The sequence below is a fragment of the Globicephala melas genome, chromosome 6 (genome assembly GCF_963455315.2).
Source record: "Globicephala melas chromosome 6, mGloMel1.2, whole genome shotgun sequence".
NCBI classification, from domain to species: domain Eukaryota; kingdom Metazoa; phylum Chordata; class Mammalia; order Artiodactyla; family Delphinidae; genus Globicephala; species Globicephala melas.
In genome coordinates this window covers 92157638-92175291 of record NC_083319.1, presented here as the reverse complement: position 1 = coordinate 92175291, position 17654 = coordinate 92157638, and the positions used below count along the sequence as shown (strand labels likewise).

The following is a 17654-nucleotide window of genomic DNA, read 5'->3' as shown; positions in this document are numbered from 1 at the left end:
GGATGAAATTCAAATTCTCAGAACAACCCACTTGCTACTAACGGAATTGTGTCCCCCCAGGATTCACATGTTGAAGCCTCCACCCCCAGTGGGATGGTATTTGGAGGTGGGGTCTTTGGGAGGTGATTAGGCTTAGATGAGTTCATGAGGGTGGAGCCCCAAGATAGGATTAGTGCCTTTAAAAGAAAAGGAAGAGACACCAGAGCCCTCTCTCTGCCATGTGAGGACAGTGAGAAGGCAGCCGGCTGTCTGCAAACCAGGAAGAGAGCCCTCACCAGAACCAAGCCATGCTGGCACCCTGATCTCAGACTCCCAGGTTCCAGAAATGTGAGAAAGTATCTGTAGTTCAAGCCACCTGGTCTGTGGTATTTTGTTATGGTAGCTGGAGCTGACAAATATACCACATTTTTTCCTTAGTGGTCCTTTTTGTGAGCAAGAATGTAATTCATTTCCAAAGGGTGTAAAGCCTTCATTTGACTTACTTAGGAAATATGTTTAGAGGGCTGGGATGCCTCAGGCTCTGTCCCAGGAGTTGAGGAGACCCAGAAGCTCCAGATAAAAAGGTTGCCTTCATTGTGGGGAGGGGACAGAAAGAGATCAGTAAATACATTTTAAAATGATAACTTGAAACAGACATAACTGCTATGAATAAAATGACCCTAACATCAAAAAGATAGTGGCTTTTAATAAGAATAAAAAGTAAGGGGGAGGGACAAAATAGGGGTAGGAGATTAAGAGGTACCAAACACTGTGTAAAAAATGAATAAGCTACAGGGATATATTATACAGCACAGGGAATATAGTCAATATTTTATAATAAATATAAGTGGAGTATAATCTTTTTTTTAAAGCTTTTTTTGATATGGACCATTTTTAAAGTCTTTATTGAATTTGTTACAACATTGCTTCTGGTCTATGTTTTGGTGTTTTTGGCCACGAGGCATTTGGGATCTTAGCTCCCCGACCAGGGATCGAACCTTCACCCCCTGCATTGGAAGGTGAAGTCTTAACCACTGAACCACCAGGGAAGTCCCTGGAGTATAACCTTTAAAAATTGTGAATCCCTATGCTGTACACCTGAAACATATGATATTGTAAATCAACTATACCTCAATTTTTAAAAATGAAAAAAAATGTAATGTCAAAAAGTTTTTCCTCTTCTCCACAGTGTGAAGCAGGACATTTAGGGCCTGTCAGGTCTTCCTTTGCTGTGAAGGTGAGAACAACGTTATTCTCCTGGTTTCTCATCTTTGGTTCAATTCTAAGCACATTTTTTCAACCACATTCCCAGCCAGTGGGGGTGGATTCCTCAGTTCTATCTGTCCCCAGTTGATACAGTTCTATCTTTTTCCTGTATTTAAAAACAGTAGTTTCTTACCTAATGGTGGGATGAACCCTGGTTGGAAATCTGCTTTTCAAATAAACTGAGTGTAGAGAGAGAACCCCAAACACTTGTTTAATCACAGCTACAGATGGGCAAAGAAAGAAACCATTCCTGCTATTCTAACCTGGGGCTTCTCAAACTCTAGTGAGCATCAGAGCTACCAGCAGGCTTGGGGAGACAGGCTTGGGGAGACAGGGCTGTGATTTCACAGGACTGGGGGTGGGTCTGAGAATTTTGCATCTCTAACTGGTTCACAAGGCTGCAGGGGCTTGTCTGGGGGCAGCACTCAGAACCCCCAGTGTATACTGAGCTTAGCCTGTCCATTGTGTTTGATGGTTTAGTTGCAGTTTCATGGCGAGTGAATTCACACTGAATTCAAACATTCAGAAACCTAGAGGATGAGAAAGGGATTATATCTGCTAGAGACCATGAAAGGCAGTTTGGGGGCGTATCGACGCTCACTACTTTTAATATTAATAACAGTGGTGATAAAGACAAAACATCTTAGACAAATTGATCATATGTCATTGTTTATCAACCAGATTATCATCAGGGAACCAGCAAGGTGATGAAGAGGTGACCTGCAGCAGAGTGTGTTTGCAAATCTTGGGGGTTTGTACTCGGGAAATCAAGTTTGCAGATTTTAATCTGTGAGCAGCTAACTAGGTAATGATTTCAGTTTTGTTTCATGAAGTCATGAACAGGTGTCCCCATCACTCTTTACAGAGGAAGCCCCACACTGAAACTGTACTCCTCAGATGGGACTCGAACCCACAGTCTCTGACTCAGGAGGGGACTCGAATCCACAGTCATTTGATTGAAGCTGCACACCTGGCCTCAGGACTTACTGAAGAAAGAATTCAGTGAAAGGCAAAGTGACAGGCAAAGAGTGAGTTTATTAGCATAGGACGCTTGTGAGAGATACAAGCTGGCAGGCAAGGGAGTGCAGCCCTGAGAACAAAGGCGGCTATGTTTTTATAATCAGAGAAGAATTAGAGCGGGAAGAAGACTACCTTCTTCCTCATTCTTGGGTAGACATAAAGGCTTACATCATCATTTCCTCCTTTGACCCTATACAGTCTAACTGGGACTGTCATGGAGCTTTTAAAATCATATGTATATTAACAAAAGGGTGGTAACATATACTAAAATACGGTAATTCATCTCAGGTTTCGCTATAATGTCCCCTTTCACCTAGTTTCTTTCCCCTTTCACCTATGTTTCTGCCTTGGCTACATGCAGGAATGCAGTTTTTCCAGGTTCCATTATCTTATTGACCTCCCAAGGCCAAATTCAGGTCTTGTATCCATTTTTCTATGGTAGTGGCCTAAGTCTGTTTAGTTTCAAAATGTTCTGATTATTGCTTAGCTGCCAGATGTTCTGGGCATTTTCTGGTTGGTGTCTAGCTTATGGTGATCTCCTAAAGTCTCTCTCTATCTAGCTTCCCCTAGTGGGATTTCTAGCTGTGTAACTATCTTATTCTATCCCTATCAACTGGATGATGGGAGGAACCAAGCAAGGCAACTATTGATCAGAAATCACCGAATCTCAGAAGCAAGGGACTGATAGGGGGCCTAAGGCCATAGGATGGATTCACACAGAAGCCTCAGGGATGTTAGACAGAGGCCAGGACCTCACCACACAGTCTGCTCTTAAATAGGTGCCACTTGTGAATATCTCAGGCCAGTGAGGAAGACCTAGAACACGGTTTGTCTGTTCTCAGTGTGGGACACTTTTTTTTCTTTGACAGTGTTTAAAATAATTAGCATTTGTATCTTGCTTTACAGTTTATAAAAAGTTCTCTGTGCTCTATTTCCTCACAGTTGCTCTGAACGTGCTATGATCCTTTATGACAAATGAGAAAACCAGACTCTAACAGTTTAAGTAAATTATTCAGGGCTCTGCAGCTGACCAGCACTAGAGCAGAGCTTGGAACATGCTTCCTGATGTAGCTGGTGTTGCTGCTACATGAAGTTCAGAGAACGGCTTTTTAAAAATATTTATTTATTTATTTATTTATTTTCGGCTGCGTTGGGTCTTTGTTGCTACGTGCGGGCTTTCTCTAACTGCAGCGAGTGGGGGTTACTCTTCATTGCGATGCATGAGCTTCTCATTTCAGTGGCTTCTCTTGCTGCAGAGCACGGGCTCTAGGTGTGCAGGCTTCAATAGTTATTGCGCATGGGCTTAGTCGCTCCGTGGCACGTTAAGCCAGATAAGGTTAATACATAGCCAAGTAGACTATAAATCCCTTAAGGACAAGACTCACATTGTTCTCTCACAATGTAAAATATTCAGATAATTATATTTCAGTATAATTGCTTTCCTTTGTAATTTTATACACTTAAAAACTTTATTTGGAGACATCGAAAAGATACATGCTCACAGTCAACCTCCCGCCCCCAGGTGCCAGTGGTTTTATAGCTAGCCTTTCTCTGTCTCTTCCTGTGATATCACTTTTAAGCTTCTGGCTTGTCTGCCTCTATTGGTATCAATAGATACCAGCTATTTGCCTTTGTTAATTAGCTGACTGCTGTATTGTTTTGAATGACACCCTGGGGCATAAATTGCTCCCCAGTCTGATCCAATTAAAGCTGAACTTCTTAATGCGCATAGACTTTGGGGCCAATCTTTAAAGCTTGTTCAGAACCTGGACAGTTCTTAGCTGTCTCTTTGCTTGGTTCTCTTTGTTAAACTTCAGTTTGTGTATTATTTCACTCATTGCTATCATAGAAGTCTCCAAGATTGTTCACCATCAAAATATCCTTGGAGTACTCTTATGCTTGAACTTCCCCAAGTACTTTTCTAAATAAAATCTGTCCCATTAGAGACAGATACAGAGTCCTTCATTCCCCTGGCATGGCTTTGCTCCAGAAAGACCCTCTGTGTCTTTGTTCTGGGACTTGTAGCTGGAACAGTAGCCCGCTTCTCTCAGACCAACACCCTGCTCTGGATCAGGCATAGGGTTGGAGCAGTAGCGCCTGCATTTCTTGGTTTTTTCCTCCTAGTATAGAACCTCTGCTTTATCAGGGTACTGGGTGGAGGTGATGGGGGTCTAGAATTCTCAGCCTGCCCTACTTGCAGTGAAGCTTCTGCCCTAGAGTAGGAACTGAGTAGAGGAAGGAAGACTCAGATTCTTGGCCATGCTTGCCTGGAATAGAGTTTCTGCAACACAGAGCTGAGGGATGCAAGTGCTGGTGGTCTCCCCTTCCAAGAAGGTATTGTAGCTCTTGACTGGGAGGTAGGGAAGAGGGAGTCCCATCTTCTTGGCCACATCTGGGCAGAGTACAGCTTCAGTCACCCTGAGGTAAGGATAGAAGTGTGTCAATGCTCAAAAGGCATAGACTTTCTGTTATTACTGAGACAGTAGCTTTCTTGAGTAAATATTTCTCCATTTGCTCATAGGACAACTTATTGAGAGTTTAAATAATTGGGTTTTTTTAAAAAATATAATTTTTACTAGTTTTGACTCATTTGCTGGGGAGAGGGTCCATGTCTATCCACACAGACAGTCCAGAAGAGCTTCTCATCTCATTTATTTTAATTACTCAGATGTTAGTTAAAGGTTTCTTTTGACCACCATTTTCCCTTGTCAGAAGCCAGCCTTTCAGGGGTTTCCCTGGTGGTCCAGTGGTTAAGACTTCACCTCCCAATGCCGGGGGTGCGGGTTTGATCCCTGCTCAGGGAGCTGAGATCCCACATGCCTCATGGCCAAAAATCCAAAACATAAACAGAAGCAATATTGTAACAAATTCAATAAAGACTTTAAAAATGGTCCATATTAAAAAAAAAACTGAAAAAAAGGCTATTAGTAATGTTAAAAAAAAAGTAAGTTTTTCATTTTTCAGTGAATAAACTTCCAAACCTCTGTTCTATGCATATGCATAGCTCTATATGGACCTATAAACATTTCCAATTGTAAATAGTGTTTTATTTACTTATTTTATAAGTGGAATCACAATGCGTGTTGCTATTCAGGAGTAAAGCTTGTTAAGGCAGCAGTTCTAACCCATTCTTTTTCATTGTTGTGTGGTTTTACATAGTGTAGATTGACATTGTTTTGAATGTTCCTTATTGATGGGAAGTTAAATTGCTTCCAATTTTTCAGGAGTACACACAATGCTGCACTGGAAATTCTGCTATGTGCTTCTCTGTGTCCCTCCGGACTATAAGTATTTTCCAGCACACACACATGTAGGAGGAACTGCTGGGTAAGAGGATATTTGTAGCATTCAGGTTTGCTACAGTAACAAACAAGCCCACACTGCCAGTGATGCACATTTTTTCTCACATAAGGGCTGCACAGCACCAGCTCCTCTGCTCCTAGATGAGGCTCAGGTCTATATTCTTCTCATCCCAGGTCCCTGTTGCTGAAGGTGGGATCCCTGCACTGAGTAGTACGAAGTGGCCAAACACACAGTGCTGATGCTGGACAGATGAGATGGACAGCAGTTTATTAGTCACAAGTTCTTCCAGCCTCAGGAAGGAGGACTCCACACACTGTGCAGGGTCACACAGGGGTGCACTTGGGAGTAGAGTGAAACAGCAGGGCTGTGGGAGGCAGGCTTTGGCATAACAAGGGGTTCCCCCTCATTCCCACAGGAGGATGTGATTGGCTTGTTTAAATACTTCCACAGGCTGACAGGGAGGTGAAACCCATTAAGTTGAGGACTGGGTGGAAGGGGAATATTTCCTGCTGGTTGGGGGTCACACCTGTTGAGAGCAGGGGAACTCACTTAGAACTTTGGAGCCCTGTGAGGCTCAAAGATGTCAAGGCAGCTCTTAAAAATTTAGGTCTTACAATACAGGATGTACTCTTGGCCTAGGGGTGGGCCCTGGGAGTCTCATGGCAGTGGACAGACATGAAAACTCTTCTTACAGCAAAGTGGGGGTGAATGCTGACAAGTGACACTCATTCTACTCCAAGTATGCACGTTAAAAATAGCAATACATTCTTGCCAAAATGCCCTTCAAAAAAGGCTGTACCAATTTATTCTCTTTTCTATAGTGTATTACCAAAGAGAGAATGTCATTCTGAGAAAGATAACATAATACATAATAGATTTTTAAACTAATTTCCACAATCATTATAAAGGTGAAAATATTTCTATATGTCTATAGGCCATTTGTATGACTGTCTATATTCTTTGTCTAACTACCTATTGGGTTGTTTGTCTATTTTTAAAAATTGATTTATAAAAGTTAAAATAAATGTATACTCTAAATATAAACCCTTTATAGACATAGTGCATATATTTGCTCTCTCATCTTTTTTTTTAATTAATTAATTTAATTTAATTTTTTTTTTGGCTGTGTTGGGTCTTTGTTGCTGTGCGCAGGCTTTCTCTAATTGCCACAGGCAGGGGCTACTCTTCATTGCTGTGCACGGTCTTCTCATTGTGGTGGCTTCTCTTGTTGCAGAGCACGGGCTCTAGGCACGTGGGCTTCAGTAGTTGTGGCTCGTGGACTCTAGAGAGCAAGCTCAGTAGTTGTGGTGCACGGACTTAGTTGCTCCATGGCATGTGGGATCTTCCCGGGTGAGGGCTCGAACCTGTGTGCCCTGCATTGGCAGGCGGATTCTTAACCACTGTACCACCAGGGAAGCTGGGTTCTCTCATCTTTTTACTTTGTTTATAATCTTTTTTTGTATAGAAGTTTTAAATTTTTATGTAGTCAAGTTATCACACGCTTATCATTTCCATGCTGTGTGTCTTTCTTAAGAAGGTCTTTTCTACATGGTTTTGTAAATTATGCTTCTATACTTTTATTTTTTAATATTTTTATTATTTATTTATTTGGTTGCACCCGGTCTTAGCTGTAGCAGGCGGGCTCCTTAGTTGAGGCACACGAGTGCCTTAGTTGCGGCACACAGGATCCTTAGTTGTGTCATTCTAACTCTTAGTTGCAACATGCATGTGGGATCTACTTCCCTGACCAGGGATCAAACCCAGGCTCTCTGCATTGGGAGCATGGAGTCTTAACCACTGTGCCACCAGGGAAGTCCCTCTATACTTCTAAAGTATTTTCTGTATGTTTATGCCTTAATTATGAATTTATTTTTGTACAACATGAGAAAAGGATCTAACTTTCCATTGTAACTGCTCCAGGAATCTCTATTTCATCCCATTGTTTCATGTGTCCAACTCCTTGCCAGTATTTGAATTGCTAGAATGTGTGTAATGTATCATGTAATATACGTATGGTATTCATGCTTTTATATCTGGCAGGAACGTTTTCTCTTTCATTTCTTCTTTTGAAAAATTTCTTGGCTTCTTCCATGTGTTTTCTTTTCCTAATGAAGTTTAGAATTATCTTGTTGAGTTTCATAAAATATTCTGTGAGGTTGTATTAAATTTATAGATTAAGTTACACAGATTTGAAGTTGTTCAAGAACAGGATTTTTTATTGTAGTTTTAAAACTCAGGAGGGAGAAATATCTAGATGTACTCTTCCTAATTATTAAGATAGTACATAATGTTTGTATATTGACAGAGTTAATGTTTATAAGATCAGAGAGGTCAGAGTTGGTGGGTAGTTATGATAATGTAGGTGAACAAATTCGAAATTTTATGGCAAACATTCTTTCTAAATTTCAATGAATAAATACAATTTTCTGTATCAAACATTCTAACATTCCAACAAATGCAGTTTATAGATCATCCTTGAGTTTTTTGATTAGCAACCTTCATAGTTATAAATTGACTATGACAGGGGCATCCTACTCTTACTTTCTAAACATTTAAGAAGAAACGTAGTTATGTATAAGTTTAAAATGAAGAATCTTGTCTCATTGGTCCATAATTATTTGTCAGTCTTTTGAGATCACCAAATAAAAGCATTCTTTAATCTTCCTCATCTCAGTTACTCGCTAAATATTGCCCTTTAGCTAGATGCACAAGAATGACAACAATCTATCTCTCAAGGTTTCTCACTAAATACCCCTCTTACTTATGACTTAATGGTTTCAATAATTTTAAACAAAACTGAGTCTAAATTTGGGGGATTCTATTTCTACAACTTTGAGTTTTACTATGTGGCATTATTTATTCATTTATATAGGCCTTTTGTATTTTCAGTAAAATGTAAATTTTTTCATAAGGATCTTGCACATTTCTTGTTAGGCTCCTAGGATTGTATAATTTTTGTCATTATTGTTAATGGATCACTTTTTAAATTCAGTACATTTAAAAATGTATATACAGATATTAACTTTTATACATATATATTATTTTGATCATCTTGCTGAGTTCTGTTGCTATTTCTAACACTTTTTCAATGGATTCTCTTGGGCCTTCTAGTTAAATGATCACACATCAGTAAATAGGTGATTCTTTCCCTCTTTCTTCCTAACTCAGATCCTCTGATTTTCTTCTTCCACTGGCCAGGACCTGAAATATCTTGTGGAATGGAAGTAATGACAGTAAGTGTTCCTGTCTTCCAGAATTTAATAGGAATTCTGATATTTCAACTTAAGGGTGTAATTTGCCAGATACATTTTTATCAATAAATAAGGTTTTATCTAATCCAAGTTTATTGATTCTTTTTCCCCCCAAATCTCAGATATGTGTTGAATTTTATTTTATTATCACTAAGAGGGTCACCCTTCCCCCACCATTAGTCCTTTGGTTTATTACCTTAATGGATTTCCTAATGTTAAAATAGCCTTGCATTCTTAAGATACACTCTACTTGTTGGTGATATTTTATTTTAGTACAGGCTGGATTTGATTTGATAATATTGTGAGGGCTGCAGAGTTGAGCACTGACAGTTAAAGGCTTCACAAATGTCACTTCTCACATTTTATTGACCAGAACTATTCTCACGGCCACACCTAATGTCAAGAGAGCAGAAATAGAGAACTTGTTATTATTGAACAATATGAAAGTCTGCCATTGGGGACCTTACCATTTATCAACCAAACTGGAACACTTTTTTTTTTGCTGTGTCAGGTCTTAGTTGCGGCATGCAGGATCTTTCCTTGCAGCGTGCAGGCTCTTTGTTGCGGCATGAGGGCTTCTCTCTAGTTGTGGCGTGCAAGTTTTCTCTCTCTAGTTGTGGCGCACGGGCTCCAGAGTGCGTGGGCTCTCTAATTGAGGCATGCAGGCTCAGCAGTTGTGGCACATGGGCTTAGTTGCCCCGTGGCATGTGGGATCTTAGTTTTCTGACCAGGGATTGAACTTGCGTCCCCTGAATTGAAAGACGGATTCTTTACTACTGGACCACCAAGGAAGTCCCTGGAACACTTTTGAGAGTGAAAGGGGGAGCTATTAATAATTATGCTGAGGTGAAAAGTATGTTGGGCTTTTAATATTCATCTTTGTTAATTTTCTCCTGAATGTGTATGTACTGGGATGAATAGTTTCCCCCCCAAATTCATGTCCACGTGGGATGTGTGAATATGACCATATTTGGAAATAGAATGTTTGTTTGCAGATGTAATCATGTTAAGACAAGGTCATACTGGAGTAGGGTGAACCCTAATCCAATGACTGGCATCCTTGTAAGAAGAGGGAAATTTGGACTCAGACAGACACAGCAGAAAGACTGCCCTGTGAAGATGGAGATAGAAAATGGAATTATTCTGCCATAAACCAAGGATCACCATGAATTTCCAGCCACCACCAAAAGCTGGAAGCGGAGGGAGGATTTCCCCCTAGAGCCCTTGGAGGCAGCTTGGCTTCAATAACACCTCGATTTCAGACTTCTGGCCTTCAGAACTGTGAAAGAATACATTTCTGTTATTTAAATCACCCAGTTTGTTCAACCTTGTTATGGCAGTTATGGGAAACAAACAGCATCAGAGACCAAGTTCTTAATGAAACCTCACAGACCATACAAGATGATCAAGTGTGCTGGCACCCCTTTGGTCCAGGTCTTTAACCCTGGAGAGACAGGAGGCAAGCTCGAGGGGAATGTTTCTGATATGGGTGGCAGGATGAAGTGAAGGTTTGAGGGAAAAGGATTCTTCTCTGCACATAAAGGAAAGGAGGCAGCTGTTCTTGCTCCTTCTGAAAGGGTCTCTTTGGAAATATAATGGGCCTGAGTCCTTAATTCAACCTTTTGATATATAAATAAAGTCTCCAGGGGCCAGACAGTCCTGTGTTTGTGTGTGTGTGTGTGTGTGTGTCTTGGCTTTTTAGACTTAGAGAGTTTTCCAAGTTCTGAGGTTCACTCTTCCTTGAAATGTCTATAACTAGGGAGAGAGTTGCTTCCCTTTTTGCCAGCTTGGGGAGGTTGGTCTGTATTGTTTGGCCTTCTTGGGGAGACAAAAGAAGTTTTATTATTCTTATGGATCTAAGAAATTAACTAGACAAAAGAATGAGAATTAGTAACTACTATTAGTAGTTAGTATTAATTAGTAACTACTATTAGTAGAAATAGTAACTACTATTCCATCCTCCAGATGGAATTCTCATGGCATGTGAGGAATATCAGGAAGCAGGTCTTTTACAGGAGCACTGAGAAAACCGGGGAAGTTTTATTTCCCCACACAGTGTAAGCTGAGAGTGTCCTGGGAAAACTGGGACACATGGCCATCCTATCTGTCACAGGGTACAAAGTAATAAAGCTAGAAATTAACTACACATATGTGTGCACATGCATACACACACACACACACACACACACACACACACACACTGAAGATATGGGAATTTTTTTTAACATCTTTATTGGAGTATAATTGCTTTACAATGGTATGTTAGTTTCTGCTTTATAACAAAGTGAATCAACTATACATATACATATATCCCCATATCTGAAGATATGGGAATTTATAAAACACTCCAGTGGAAAAAAATGTGTCAACGAGGAAAGTAAATCACTTTAGAAAACCTCACAATGAGAACCTGCAGAACAGTACTAATAACCTTCAATTATTACATTATAAACAATAATAGTAAACAAGAATAATCTAAGCAAAGTTTACAAAACACCATCAACAATAAGCAAATCACCCTTATGAATAGAAGAAAACAGAATAGCAACTACTAGAAGATATTAGTAAATACTAAATTGATACATAAATTCAAGAGCTGCTACTTTCAGAGTCTCCCAACCATATACAAATAATACACGGATAGCCTAGAAAAAATGTAGTGAAAAAGAATATGAAATCAACAAAGTTAGAAATGCAAAAGGGGTTATAACCAGATTAATAAGAGGCCAGATTAATAAGAGAATATCATATACATATCCATGAATAAATTTGAAAAATCTTAATAAAACAAATGATTTTCTGGAAATACATAATGACCCAAACTGACTCAAGAAAGGAAATATCTGAGTATATTAAGAACAGTGGAAAAGATTGAAGAAATTAATAAAGAGTTCTTCTAAAAACAAAAGTTTTGATTCCTAAATTATTTTACAAGTGCTCATTTGAAAGTTAAAAGGAATAAATAATTTCATCATAGAAAAAGATTTTAAAAACTTACCCCAATTCATTAAATATCATAAGATAGTTTCCCAACTCCAAAACCTAAAGATAATTTTAGTTAAGATTATCGTATTAATTATCTATTGCTGCCTAAAAAATTATCCCAAAACTTGGTGGCTTAAAACAACACATATTTTTTATCCCACTGTCTCTGTGGGTGAGGAATCTGGCTCAGCTCAGCTGTGTCCTCTGCAGGGCTGCACTCACCTTGCTGGTTGGGGCTGGGGTCATCTGACGGCTTGACAGGGGTTCGGTCTGCTTCGTACTCACTCACGTGGCTGTCAGCCTCAGGTCCTCTCTGGCAGACAAAAGAGACAGCAGCCATTGGCCTCTCCCAAGGGCAGCTCAAACATAGCTGTGGGCTTCCTGCAGAGAGGGAGGGAGAAAGTCAGGAGGACACCCAAGAGGGAAGCCAGAGTCTTTTTATATGCAACCAACAGAGACAATGCCATCGCTTCTGCCTATTTGTTCCTTAAGAGCATGAGCCCTAGATTCAGTCCGCATGGTGTGGGAAGAATGACACAAGGGTGTGAATACAGAGTGTGATCATCGGGGCATCCTGAAGGCTGCTGTCCACAAACTGGCTAAATTCTGACTACAAGACCAGTAAATCAAATTTATGTTACAGTAAAAAAATAGTCCGACATAACCAAACAGAATTTGTGCCGGGAATGGCATAAAATGAAGAAATCTCTTCACATGGCACACTACTTCATTAAGTCAAACCAAATACATGTGATGAGATTCAACATTCATCATAACTGTCAAAAATCTCCCCTCAGTAGCTAAGGGCCATCTACTGTGCCAGGTGCCCCTTCAGGGCTGATGCCTGTCTGACAAGGGAGTTTGATAAACCCTCCATCATCATGGGGCTGTGTAGGGTCGAGGCTTCCTGTTGGAAGGGAAACACAGGTTGGTGATGCACAGGATCCCCTGGTCTCCACCATCTCATCAAGAGGTCACCCAGGCATCTGCTGAATGTAGATGGTTGTCCTAGGGCATAGCCTCCCCCTGTGGGGTTTCCTTCTTACAGAGTAAGTGCAAACGGGGTGACAGATGTTTACAGGAGTTGCTTGGAGATCTTGGGGTCAATGGCGACAAGAGAAAAATATACACTCTGACTCAAGGTGAATTCCTAGTTGTGCAGGAAACAAACTAATTGAGGGATTAGACACTGCAGGATGGGCTTCAGATGATCTGTCAGGGAATAACCAAGAAACACGTAGGTTAAAGCACTGAGGATTCACCAGTACGTGTGTATTAGTCAGCTTGGGATGTCGTTAAAAAATACCACAGGGGAAGGCGGAAGATGGCGGAAGAGTAAGACGCGGAGATCACCTTCCTCCCCACAGATACACCAGAAATACATCTACACGTGGAACAACTCCTACAGAACACCTACTGAAGGCTGGCAGAAGACCTCAGACCTCCCAAAAGGCAAGAAACTCCCCACGTACCTGGGTAAGGCAAAAGAAAAAACAGAGACAAAAGAATAGGGACGGCACCTGCACCAGTGGGAGGGAGCTGTGAAGGAGGAAAAGTTTCCACACACTAGGAAGCCCCTTCGCGGGCAGAGACTGCGGGAGGCGGAGGGGGGAGCTTCGAAGCTGCGGAGGAGTGCACAGCAACGGGTGCGGAGGGCAAAGCGGGGAGATTCCCGCACAGAGGATCGGTGCCGACCGGCACTCACCAGCCCGAGAGGCTTGTCTGCTCACCCGCCGGGGCGGGCGGGGCTGCGAGCTGAGGCCGGAGCGCAGGGAGAGGACTGGGGTTGGCGGCTTGAACATAGCCTGAAGGGGTTAGTGCACCACAGCTAGCCGGGAGGGAGTCCGGGGAAAAGCCTGCACCTGCCGAAGAGGCAGGAGACTTTTCCTTCCCTCTTTGTTTCCTGGGGCGTGAGGAGAGGGGTTTAAGAACGCTGCTTAAAGGAACCCCAGAGACGGGCGCGAGCCGCGGCTAAAAGCGCGAACCCCAGAGATGGGCGCGAGCCGCGGCTGAAAGCGCGGACCCCAGAGGCGGGCGCGAGCCGCAGCTGAAAGCACGGAATCCAGAGACGGGCGCGAGCCGCGGCTGAAAGCGCGGACCCCAGAGGCGGGCGGGAGCCGCGGCTGAAAGCGCGGACCCCAGAGGCGGGCGGGAGACGTTAAGGCTGCTGCTGCCGCCACCGAGGGGCCTGTGTGCGAGCACAGGTCACTCTCCACACCCCTCTTCCGCGGAGCCTGTGCAGCCCGCCACTGCCAGGTTCCCGGGATCCAGGGACAACTTCCCCGGGAGAGCGCACAGCGCGCCTCAGGCTGGTGCAAAGTCACGCCGGCCTTTGCCACCGCAGGCCCGCCCCGCACTCTGTGCCCCTCCGTCCCCGCCGGCCTGAGTGCGCCAGAGCCCCCAATCAGCGGCTCTTTTAACCCCATCCTGTCTGAGCAAAAAACAGACGCCCTCCAGTGATCTACACGCAGTGGCAGGGCCAAATCTAAAGCTTAGCCCTGAGAGCTGTGAGAACAAAGAAGAGAAAGGGAAATCTCTCCCAGCAGCCTCAGAAGCAGCGGATTAAAGCTCCACAATCAACTTGATATACCCTGCATCTGTGGAATACCTGAATAGACAACCAATCATCCCAAATTAAGGAAGTGGACTTTAGGAGCAAGATCTATGATTTTTTCCCCTTTCCTCTTTTTGTGAATGTGTATGTGTATGCTTCTGTGTGAGATCTTGTCTGTATAGTCTTGCTTCCACCATTTGTCCTAGGGTTCTATCCGTCCATGTTTTTTTTTTAATTTTTTTCTTAATAATTAATTTTAATAACGTTATTATACTTTACCTTCGTTCTTTCTTTCTTTCTTTCTTTCTTTCCGTCCTTCCTTCCCTCCTTTAGACAACGAATCACCCCAAATTGAGGAGGTGGTCTCTGACAGCAAGATTTAGGATTTTTCCCCATTTACCTCTTTTAGTGAGGGTGTATGTGTATGCTTCTGTGTAAGATTTTGTCTGTATAGCTTTGCTTCCAACATTTGTCCTAAGGTTCTTTCCGTCCCTTTTTTTTTTTTCTAAATAAGAATTTTTTAATTCAATAACTTTATTATACTTTATTTTATTTTTACTGTATCTTCTTTCTTTCTGTCTTTTTTCCTTCTTTCCCTCCTTCCTTCCTTCCTCCCTCCCTCCCTCCCTCCTTTCTTTCCTTCTTGCCTTCTTTCCTTCTTTGCTTCTTTCTTTCTTTCTTCCTTCCTTCCTACCCTCCTTTCCTTCTTTCTTTCCTCATACTTCTACTAATTCCCTCTACTTTTTCTCCCTTTTATCCTGAGCCGTGTGGATGAAAAGCTTTTGGTGCTCCAGCCAGGAGGCAGGGCTCTGCCTCTGAGGTAGGAGAGCCAACTTCAGGACACTGATCAACAAGAGACCTCCCAGCTCCACATAATATCAAACGGCGAAAATCTCCCAGAGACCTCCATCTTAACACCAGCACCCAGCTTCACTCAACGACCAGCCAGACACAGTGCTGGAAAATCTATGCCAAACAACTAGCAAAACAGGAACACAACCACACCCATTAGCAGAGAGGCTGCCTAAAATCATAATAAGGCCACAGACACCCCCAAACACACCACCAGACGTGAACCTGCCCACTAGAGAGACAAGATCCAGCCTCATCCACCACAACACAGGCACTAGTCCCCTCCACCAGGAAGCCTACACAACCCACTGAACCAACCTTAGCCACTGGAGACAGACATCAAAAACAGGAGGAACTACGAACCTGCAGCCTGCAAAAAGGAGACCCCAAACACAGTAAGATAAGCAAAATGAGAAGACAGAAAAACACACAGCAGATAAAGGAGCAAGATAAAAATGCACCAGACCTAACAAATGAAGAGGAAATAGGCAGTCTACCTGAAAGAGAATTCAGAATAATGATAGTAAGGTTGATCCGAAATCTTGGAGATAGAATGGACAATAGATTGGACAAAATGCAAGAATCAGTTAACAAGGACCTAGAAGAAATAAAGATGAAACAAGCAATGATGAACAACACAATAAATGAAATTAAAAGTACTCTAGATGGGATCAATAGCAGAATAACTGAGGCAGAAGAACGGATAAGTGACCTGGAAGATAAAATAGTGGAAATAACTACTGCAGAGCAGAATAACGAAAAAAGAATGAAAAGAACTGAGGACAGTCTCAGAGACCTCTGGGACAACATTAAACGCACCAACATTCGAATTATAGGGGTTCCAGAAGAAGAAGAGAAAAAGAAAGGGACTGAGAAAATATTTGAAGAGATTATAGTTGAAAACTTCCCTAATATGGGAAAGGAAATAGTTAATCAAGTCCAGGAAGCACAGAGAGTCCCATACAAGATAAATACAAGGAGAAATACGCCAAGACACATATTAATCAAACTGTCAAAAATTAAATACAAAGAAAGCATATTAAAAGCAGCAAGGGAAAAACAACAAATAACACATAAGGGAATCCCCATAAGGTTAACAGCTGATCTCTCAGCAGAAACCCTACAAGCCAGAAGGGAGTGGCAGGACATACTGAAAGTGATGAAAGGAAAAAACCTGCAGCCAAGACTACTCTACCCAGCAAGGATCTCATTCATATTTGATGGAGAAATTAAAACCTTTACAGACAAGCAAAAGCTGAGAGAGTTCAGCACCACCAAACCAGCTTTACAACAAATGCTAAAGGATCTTCTCTAGGCAAGAAACACAAGAGAAGGAAAAGACCTATAATAACGAACCCAAAACAATTTAGAAAATGGGAATAGGAACATACATATCGATAATTACCTTAAATGTAAATGGACTAAATGCTCCCACCAAAAGACACAGATTAGCTGAATGGATACAAAAACAAGACCCTTATATATGCTGTCTACAAGAGACCCACTTCAGACCTAGAGACACATACAGACTGAAAGTAAGGGGATGGAAAAAGATATTCCATGCAAATGGAAGCCAAAAGAAAGCTGGAGTAGCAATTCTCATATCAGACAAAATAGACTTTAAAATAAGGACTATTAAAAGAGACAAAGAAGGACACTACATAATGATCAAGGGATCGATCCAAGAAGAAGATATAACAATTGTAAATATTTATGCACCCAACATAGGAGCACCTCAATACATAAGGCAAATACTAACAGCCATAAAAGGGGAAATAGACAGTAACACATTCATAGTAGGGGACTTAAACACCCCACTTTCACCCATGGACAGATCATCCAAAATGAAAATAAATAAGGAAACACAAGCTTTAAATGATACATTAAACAAGATGGACTTAATTAATATTTATAGGACACTCCATCCAAAAACAACAGAATACACATTTTTCTCAAGTGCTCATGGAACATTCTCCAGTATAGATCATATCTTAGGTCACAAAACAAGCCTTGGTAAATTTAAGAAAATTGAAATTGTATCAAGAATCTTTTCTGACCACAACGCCATGAGACTAGATATCAATTACAGGAAAAGATCTGTAAAAAATACAAACACATGGAGGCTAAACAATACACTACTTAATAATGAAGTGATCACTGAAGAAATCAAAGAGGAAATCAAAAAATACCTAGAAACAAATGACAATGGAGACACAACGACCCAAAACCTGTGGGATGCAGCAAAAGCAGTTCTAAGGGGGAAGTTTATAGCAATACAAGCCCACCTTAAGAAGCAGGAAACATCTCAAATAAACAACCTAACGTTGCACCTCAAGCAATTAGAAAAAGAAGAACAAAAAAACCCCAAAGCTAGCAGAAGGAAAGAAATCATAAAAATCAGATCAGAAATAAATGAAAAAGAAATGAAGGAAACAATAGCAAAG

The 17654-nt window shown here is 41.5% G+C and overlaps 1 pseudogene; it reads right to left on the bottom strand.

Annotated features, from left to right (window-relative positions):
* LOC115840130 (NADH dehydrogenase [ubiquinone] 1 alpha subcomplex subunit 3 pseudogene) overlaps positions 1–12144 on the bottom strand; it is a 98472-nt pseudogene extending 86328 nt beyond the window's left edge.
* Between the last annotated feature and the right edge of the window lie 5510 nt (positions 12145–17654).